We start from the raw sequence: 10211 nt of genomic DNA, 5'->3' as shown, positions 1-10211 counted from the left end.
ACTCAAAGGCCTCATCCTAATGGAGGCCAGAATAGGGCATTGAATCCCCCTCGAACTGTAGTAATAGATGGTTGTGAGCTGCCATGTGGGTGTTGGGAATTGAACCCTGGTCCTCTGGAAGAGCAGCTAGAGCTCTTAACTTCTGAGCCATCTCTCCAGCCTGTGGTTAAGCTTAAAGTTCACATTCTGACTGTGAATCCTACCAGATCCAAACCAAAAAGGCAGTTCTTTGAATCTGCTTGGAAACAAATAGAAAACAAAATTCAATCAGTAAAGGAAATATTTATTATTTAGCTCATTTCGTTAAAAATCAAGGGTTGGAGCAAACTCCAATTTGATCCACAGTTTACTGAGGTCACCAAAGCTTCTTCTCATTTTCCACGGGGGAAATGGCTCCTGGGGAGGGGGGATCATGATGCTCCTTTTATCAACACTAGACATTGAGTCTCACCTGTACTATCTTCCAGTTTTATGACTTCTCTGAAAACACAGATGTATCCTGTCTTCCATTCATCTTGTCACTAATGTGTGACCTAAGTAAGGTGTTAGGATGGATGAGCAGTGGTGGTTCAGGCCTGAGTTGTCTGCTGCTACAGCAATTCCCACTTCCTGTCTTCTCTGGCTCTAGCTTAGCTTATGAAGAATTGGACATTTTCAGTGTTGAAAGGGCTCCTGCAGATTGAATATCCAGGCCAGTGGCCAATCAACAGAAATCTCTCCCAAGACAGAAATAACAACTTCTTCTCCAACATAGTAGGACCACCGGCTACTCAGCCTGATTCAAAAGGAAATGTAAAAGGACAAAAATATATATAAAATGTTTTAACTTGTGTACTGATCACTAACACAATTGTGTGTAATTCCGTGTGGTCTTCTTCAAATACTTTTTCAGATAAACGTTAGCATCAGGGCATGTGGGATTTTGCATTGCTGTTTATTTTTATTCTATCTTGTATCATATTATTTTAAAAGTTAATTGATTGTGTGTGTGTGTGTACATATATTTGTGCACACATACCATGGTGTCTGTGTATAGATCAGAAGACAACTTGTGACTCATCTCTCTTCTCCCACTCTGTGGGTTCTTAGCCTTGATCTCAGCTCATCATGTTTTACCTGTTAAGACATCTTGCTGGTCTCTTTATAATGTCATTTCTGCAGTGTGGGGGACCAAACCTAGGGCCTCTTGCATACTAGTCAGGTACTCTATACTCTAAGGCTGAACCACATCGGAAGGTCCTCTTTTTTAAAATTATAATGTGAAGTGAGAATTTATACGATTCTGTGAAATATATGAGAGGAATCCTTTTACATTCTTATGATTTCACCTATTTTTTAGTTTGATGCCTGTGAAACAACTGACCTTCATCAAGTCTTTTCAAAGCATTTGATTTTTTATATAGGGGAAATCCTACTATTTTTCATGACCATTCATTACTTTCTGTAATACTGTAGTGTTTAATTTAACTGTAAGTATGTGAATAGGTAAGTTTATGAACAAAGACACATTTACTGACCATAAAGTCCAGATGGTGGAAAGCACGGTAGGTTAAGGGGAATACCCATGGCCAAGGCCATACTGAGAACTGTGGGCGTCCCAATGGATTACACAGCAGTGTATGAAGCAGCCAAGCATGCATCCAGCAGAAGCTGGTTAGGAAAGCAATCATTGTGTTGTTTTCTGTGCCTCCAGGAAAGCACTTCATAGTCCTCATAGAGACCTTGACTGAAAGTCACATATCCTGTTTTCACCCGTTAGCTGTCTTACTAGGACAGGCTATGGTAGATAGCGATCAAAGTCTCAAAATTTCAAAAGGATAGGGACTGGAGAGATGACTCAGAGAGTAAGAGCACTGGCTGCCTTTCCAAAGGATCTGGGTTCAATTCCCAGCACCAGCATGGCAGCTCACAACTGTCTATAACTCTGGTTCCACTCTCATACAGGCCTACACGTAGGCAAAATACCAATGCACATAAATTAAATAATCAAGAAGATTTCAAGGAGTTTTTCTCTTTCCTAGAACAGACATAAGTTACCAACTCTCAGCTTTAGGCAGAGGAGAAACAGGACAACTTCCAGCATCACAGGGCCTACTGTCACAGTGCCATGAGCTACACAGGCTTCACCCAGATACCTCAAACCACCCTGCAATCAGTATAGGTAGACACCAATGCTGGGGCCCACCTGGGATTATGGGCACAGAAAGTGGAACTCTTGGCTAAATAAAGGCTAGAATTCTAGAACTACAGTTATAGCTATGGCAATAGCCAGCACAACGTCCCCAACTATGGTTCCAACTGTGGGACTACCAGCTCTGTGAGGAGGCATTACAGCATAGCATGAGAGAGGACTCCAAAGAGTCTAACCCAAGGACTTTCCTGAGTGAGCATGAACTTGTTCTAGTCCAGCTGTGACTGAGGTGAGCTTGATATAGAAATGGCCTATGAGGGACAGTATGATACCTACCTTGACCGCTTGTGCACACATGGTCCTCACACTTTTGCTCCATAGGCTCCCCGTTTGGCTCAGTATGCCCAAAAGCCAATGGTCTCAGATTACGGGTGCATGTGAAAAGACCCAACCAGGGACCCAATGCCAGTGCATATCTGGTGCCTGTTGGCTTTCCTACTTCTTCCTCCAGAACATCACCAGGCATATGACATAGTCAAGGTCATGAGTTTCAGGGATGCTTTTGAGAGTGGCTCCTGCTTTGGCTTTCACTTGGACATGGCCTGAAGCAGATGATGCCAAGGCTCTGGAGAAAGGCTCCTGAGCAGAAGAGAAGAAAAAGGAAAAAGAGAATAAGGCAAGGACAATCCAGAGATGAGGGTCTCAACAGTGCAGGATTAGAGCATCCATGTCAAGCACAAGTATAAGAGCTGGGGCGAGGGAAAAAAACAGCTTCTGGACTTTATGGTGGAGAAAATTCATCATGTAAAACTCTCACTGCAAAGACTGGACCCCTTGCCAAGAAAAGAGGGCCAGCCACCTTGACAGCAAGTCTCCCAAGGAACACAATAAGTAGGTGGGCATCAAGCTCCCCAGGCATGCTTTAGACTACCTCCAGGACAGCCTCAATCACAAGATGAATTTGCCCCCCCAACCCCAAATTATGGAGGATCTTGATAGTATGCTCCAATAGCCTAAAGAGGACCATCTGACCAATAAAAACATCACAGGCTAACAACCAGAACTGTAGGTTTGTGGTGGCCCTCAGCATCATCAACAAGCTCCTTGGCAAGAAGCTGCAGCAGTGTTTTAAAAGCAAGAACCCTTGACCCAGGGCCTGGAGGAGGAACAGGGTGATGTGGACAATATGTCCTGGATGAGGGGGAAGGGCATAGCAACAGGGTTCACAGAGGGAGCAGAGAGCAGACACAGAATGCATGCTGGCACACTCTGCCTCTCCATCCACACTCCTAATCCCCTGGCCTCTCCATGGCCACTGTATCCCCTAAAGGAGGAGGTGTAGTACCCTGGCTGGGTGGTGTGCTGCAGAGTCAGGTGCTCTGTATCCTGGGCTTCAAGATGGAGGCCCATGAAGATGGTGGTGGGCTGCCCTGTAATCCACACCCAGGGCAAGCAGGACCTGTATGGTGAAGTCGGAAGCCAATCCTAATAAAGTATGTTTCCACTCCCTACCCACAACATAGAATCAATTCTTCTGGATGCGTTGCACTGCTCTCTCGTACAATCCCACATTTTAGAATGTATTCTTTGTATTCTGTGTGAACACATTTTTCCCTCTGATATAAATGGCCAGGAGTGCATTTGCTCAGTGCTTTGGTATTCATGTGTTTGCTTTGAATAAACTGAAGTTTTCCAGAGTAGTTGTACCATTTTACATGCTCACTGACAATATAGTTTCTATTTTTTTCCACATCCTCATCAGTGTGCTTAGGCTACTATTGAAACACTGCCAAGCCCTGGGCAGTTTGGACAACACACACTTGCTTCTCCCTGTCCCAGAAGCTAGTATCACATCCAACACTAACATTTCCTCTGCATGTTGAGTCTTTGGAAAGTGCCTTCTTTCTGGTTTGTAGACAGATACCTGCAGCTTGTGTTTCTATATGCAGAGAGCACACTATTGTTCTCCTCAAAAGTTACTAATGTCCTCAAGATGGCCCAACTCTTAGGACTGAAAGGGAACAGAATCAAACACGGGATATGGTTATTAATGGTATATTTATTAATAAATACTTACACGAGAGGCCGATAACCAGATTGGCACTCCGAGAAGTCCAGTCTCAGACACACTCCGAGACCCAACCTGAACCCTGAAAGAGAGGGTGAGAGCCTCCATCCCAGTTCTTTTATCCCATCCCTTCTGTGTGCCTGTGACCATGCCCAAATAGGCATGATCAGCGCTACAGGTACATGGGATTACTCCCTACACATCTCCAAAGACTATCTAAGGATGTGGCTTAAGGCTGACTTAGAGGCACACAATTCACAGATACTGGCCAGGGCAATCACACATTCCCCTTCTTGTGTCCCTTTATCCCAGTTGCCCACAGAGCAGTAGTTCTCAGGGTTGGTTCTAGGATTGACAGTCTTAGAATCTCTTGAAGACTTGTTAAAAGTGGAAGGACCCAGACTTCCTTGAATCATACTCTGTGGTGGGGCCCAGAAGCCAGGAAGCTCTCTTTTAACAGGCTCTCTGGCAAATTGAAATACCATTGTCTCTGGGAGCCACTCCCTTTCATACTCTCAGGCACCTCAGATCTGGGTTTGGAGCCCAGAACAGTCTTGTTAGTTCAAGCAAACATCAGGCCTACATCAAAGGTTTCCAGAAACCTCCCCTTCTTCCAGCTGTTGGAAATTGGTTGCTGGTCCAGCTGGTTTGCAACTTCTAATGGAGAACCTGTCTGCAAATAAAGCTAGCATCTGGAAGAAAGCTAATGGACAGGGCCAAGCCCTATGCCTCCATCCACAGACAACCAAGTCTCGATAGTGTTGCTGGAGATCAACACCAGGCACCATCCCAAGCCAGCTCTACTCTGGGCTATTTAGACACAAGAGCACACTGCAATTTCATGCAAGCCAGTTTAGCCCAGGTATGGGGACACAAGACCAAAGGAGAATCTACATGCTAGTCTATGCCAGTCAGTGAGGATAACAGTAAATAAAAATAAAGCTACTAAACTATCCAAGAACTTACTCTTTAAAGATAACCCTGCCTCCTAATTTAAGAAGACAGGTTTTTGGACCCTCACACCTTCCTCTACTCACACAGAAGAGGGGACTCTTGTGTAGGGCTTAACCCACCCTCAGTGCTCTTCCTATTGCAAGTCTCAAATGTCAGCGCCAAGAGCAGCATTTCCATAGACTACCCAATGGTCCTGCTCTGTCTGGCTCAGTTAATCCCTCTGCTCTCACACCTTGCCACAAACTGTTCGTTCAGATGCACTACATTGCAGGATGGAGGGAGGAAACCATGGTGATTCCACATTTCTGTGTTCATTTCCCATAGACGAAGAGGCAAGAGTAGATATACCAAAGAACACATGATAAGAATTCAGTAATGCTCACATTAATGGACATTTAAAGTGCTGGGAGGCTCCTGGGTCAGAAAGGAGGCTCAAGATCAAGGCCGAGGGATCACAAAAGGCATTTTTTAAATAGCATAATTAGGTTGTCTTGTCTTATCCCTAAGATGCCTGACAGCCATGTCTCTACAGTCAATTCTAATTTTCTTTCAGAGAGTGTATCTAAAAAATTTATGGAAGTACACTGAATTATGAGAAATGACACAATCTATAAAGGATATACTTTGATCAGTTCGATCTATCTAAAAGCCATTACCACAGTTCAAATGACCAACAGAATCAGCAATTCCTGCAAGTTTTTTGTGCCCCTTTCTGTCACACCCTCCTCCACACCCTGCCATCATTGATCTGCCTTCTGTTGCTGTAATTACTTTGAATATTCAATAAGCAGAATCATACAGAGTATTTTCTGTTCTGTTTCTTGAATTCCAAATAGTTAGGATATTAATAGCAATCTATATATTTCATTGGTTTATTCCTTTCTAATGTGGAATTTTTCTCCATTGAATGGGCAGATTATAAATTTATAGACATTTAGGTTGACTTCCATTTGGACCATCATAAACAATACTAAGGCAGATATTTGTGTAGAAGTCTTTCACTCTCTTTAGTAAATATATGGGAATGGAAGGTCAGCATGGCACAGTGTGAAGGACCAGAAGACTTGCTTTCCAGCACCTCTTTCCTTCCATCCAACAGGGAGAATTCTAATTGCTTCACATCCTTGCTGAAGGTCAGTCTGCAATCTTAGCCAGCAAGTGTACACAGTAGTGTGTCTGTGTAGTTTCTATTTGCATTTCCCTGTTGGCTGACGAAGCTGAATGTGTTTCTGTGTACTTAGGACACATTTGTAGATTTTCTTTTGTAAAATGTGTGCTTTGTCCATTTATTATTACCAACACCCTGGGGTACGTAAGCAAGAGAGTGGTATAATTGAGTTTATGTTTTAGAAAATCATACAAGCAGGAAATAGTGAGGGTGTGACACTAGGCAAGGATGTGACACAGAGGAGGGATGCTGGGGGTGGGGTGGGGGGAATCAAAATATATCCAGTTGGAATAGCTAAAGAAGAGATTAGCTAGTAGTGTAACTGGCATGTATTGGGTACATACCTTGTTTGCATGTGAGATGACATCAAGGAAGAATGAATTTGACTCCACTGGACTCGAGGATTCAGTTACAGAATACATACAGTACAAATTGTTCCAGTTTGACTGTTCCCTCTGAAAGCTTATGAAGGTTTATTGCTGTTGTGCTGGGAGGAGAGTTGAGACTGCTATGGGGTGGGGCTTTTACAAGTGTCCTGGCCATGAGGCTGTGCCCTCTTGCATGGGTAAATTCCTTATTCTGGGTGTTCTTTCTCCTCTCTCTTTCCTTCCCCCATTCTCCTTTCTTTCCAGCATCATGTATTTTAAGAAGCACTGCATCTTGCAGCACCATAGCAGGGCACCAGGTGGAGATTTTATACTAAAGTTTCCAGTTTAGGGAAGTGATTTTCATTGGAATGTTTCAAGAGTGTAGCCTAACTTTTCTCCTTAAGTGAAATCCGATCAGGTGGACATGGAATCCCTCCATTCTATCACTCTCCATATCTCTACACTCTTTTCAACTTTTATCCTTCATCCTTTTAACATTGTGTGTCAGGTGACTATCGGCTTTTTCTTCCTAACTCGGTGTTTAAGTCTGTAAAAATGTCCATTATTTTCCTCAATCTTATTAGATTTGTTTTGTCCTTCACAGCCTGTTCATAGTATCTATGGTGACAGTTATCACATAAAATACAATATTAATAGGGTTTGAAGGGATGCTTGCTACAATTTGTGTATTTTTAAATTTTGAAAATAATTCCACACATGTGCACAGTTTCTATTGACCATTCTCACCCTCAATTCTCTTCCATCTCCTCCTACCTCCCTCTCTTGCCTACAAATCTCTCATATTCATGTTGTTGTTTCTTTTTTTCCTGTTTTGTGAATCACTAAGTTAACCCAGGGTCATCTGCATTAACACGGATTTGGAGCTGTCTATTGGGGCCTGGTGGGCTCAACAGTGGTACACACTGCAGACCATGACTCACCCTCTCCCAGAACCTATGCACGGCTAATAATTTAGCCATAAGGGGTAGCATCCTGTGGGTCCCTCATCCATCCATGACTGATTTTTCACAAACCCAATCTTTTATGGCCCCAGTGTTGTGAGTTCATGATTGAAATGACCGTGTCTAGTCAAGAGGACAGCCATTTTTTCAGCCCTTCACCCTACCTCCTGCTTCTTATATACTCCCTGCCCCCTCCTCCTGCCCACTGTTCTCTGAGCCTTTAAGCAGGGAGCTCTCATTCATCAGTTATTCTCAGCATCCTGGGCAGCTGTGAATCTCTGCATTCATCAACATTTACTTCAGAGAGAGGCTTCTTTGATTAAGGCTGAGAGCAGTTTTGTGTATGAGTACCTTCAGCACAGATGTTTAGGATGTAGCTTGATGGTGTGTCAGTGTAGTTCAACGATAGTAAGCTCATCTCTTAAGCAGATGACCTCTCCAGTCAGGTTGTCAGCTGAGCTTACAGTACAAGGACTAGGTATCCTCCTGTTGAATGGCCCTCAAATCTAATCAGAAGGCAACTGGTTACCTGGACAACAACCATGTCACTATTTTGTAGATTGGCACCTCTTGCTCAGTAGGTTGATCTCTGTGGTTCATAGGGTTTATGACTGGGTAAGATCACCGATGCCTTTACTCCCCTATCATCCCGCAAAAGACCTTCTAGCACTTTAAAAGCCAGTCAGCAGGGAGAAAGTGGCCAGCTCAGTTCCAGCTTGTTTTCTCAGCATCTTGCAATTGAGGTACAATACAATCCAATCCTCCAGTTCTGGTGGGCAACCAAGAGGACCAACAAAAGCCTACATTGTTTGGGGGGAGTTTCTGGGACCTCACAAACCAACTCCTACGGGGGTCTCCCACACCACTTAAATGGAAGAGAGAAGTAGAAGGAAATCCATTAAAATAAAAATACATATTTTGATTCATGAATGTTCAATTGACTTCCCTGGAAGGCAAGAGTGATCAAATGTGTGCAGTTACTGCACATGGCACAGCAAGAGTGCACAGACACTCTACACTGAAGACTCAAAAGCCACCAGGGGCCTTGCTAGTAGTCACATTAAGCTTCAAAGGGGCAAAAGGCTTACTTGTGGTGGGGGAAGATGTATAATCTTTTGATTTACATGGTCATGCATTCTTAGAAAAGTCAGTAACAGCCAAGATCCTACTCACATTGTTCTTTCCCAAGCTACTGGAGCCAACATTTTCTCTATACCTTTAGAGGCATTTTTAGAAGCATTCAGCTCCACCTTGGACCTATTCCATAGATTCTGATGGTTTCATTGTCGTTTTGCTGGATAAACTGAAATTTCATTTTATTTCTTGTGGTTAGTTTTATCAACTTGACATAAACCTAGACATCTGAGAAGGAATCAAAACTGAGGAATTTCCTCCATCAGCTTGTCCCTTGGGCATGTCTATGGGCATTTTGTTTAAATGATTTATGTGGGAGGGCCCAGCCCGATATGGGCAGTGACACTCCTGAGCAGATTATCCTGTGTGGCCCAAGAAAGCAACTTAACAAGCCATGAAGAGCAAACCAGTAATCAGTACTTTTCCATGGTGTCTGCCTCAGTTCTTGCCCCCAGATTCCTGCTTGAGGTCCTTCTGCCCTGACTTTTCTCAATGATGGACTGTGATGTGGATGTGTGAGCTCAATAAACCCATTCCTCCCAAAGTTGTTTTTGTTCAGGCTGTTTATCACAGCAACAGAAAGCAAACATCTTTGAGATTTCATCTTATCCCAGTTAGAATGGCTAAGAGAAAACAGATGCTGGAGAGGAGGTGAGGACCCTTATTCATTTTTAGCGGAACTGCACACTGGTGCAGTCACTACAGAAAGCACTGTGGGGAATTCTCAAAAAGCTAAATCTATCAAATGGTACAGCTATACCACACCATGTCATATGCCCAAAGACTCAACAGCATACTCCACAGACACACGTTTAGCTGTGTTCTTGCTGTTCTATTCCCAATAGCTAGGGAATGGAAACAAGCTGAATGCCCTTCAGCTGATGAATGGATAAGGAAAATGTAGTACATTATACACTACCAAGTACTGGTCACCTGTCAAGAAAAGGGCAATCATGAAGGTTGCAGATAGTGGGATGGAACTAGAAAGTATGACATGGAGTGAAGGAACCCAGGTCTAGAAAGTCTCACACTGAATATTCTCTCTCATCTGAGGTTCCTAACTACACCTGGAGTAACAGCAGAAACCAGGAAAGTGAAAAGAGGGCCATGGGGTTGGGGTAGGAAAGGAGCTCTAGAAAGAGGTATAGGAGGATAGAGTTGATATGGAAATGGGGAAAATGTGGACCGAGCTTTAACTGGAGAATGTAGCACAAATTCTAATTGTTCGTAATAATAAAAACCCAGAGTCAGATATTGGGGAGGGGGGCTGAAAGATCAGAGAAGCAAAGTGGTCAGCCATTAGAGATTTCTTACCAAAAGGGCAATCCTGTCCTCATACTACCTCCTCAGACTGCTGCCTCAGACTGTCATGAGCTCTGGTCTCCTCCAGATTTATATTCCTTTCTTGGCCCAGACATATCCCTTC

This window comes from Cricetulus griseus, chromosome 3 (genome assembly GCF_003668045.3).
Source record: "Cricetulus griseus strain 17A/GY chromosome 3, alternate assembly CriGri-PICRH-1.0, whole genome shotgun sequence".
Lineage (NCBI taxonomy): Eukaryota > Metazoa > Chordata > Mammalia > Rodentia > Cricetidae > Cricetulus > Cricetulus griseus.
The sequence above is the reverse complement of the archived record's forward strand: the minus strand, read 5'-3'. Positions refer to the sequence as shown.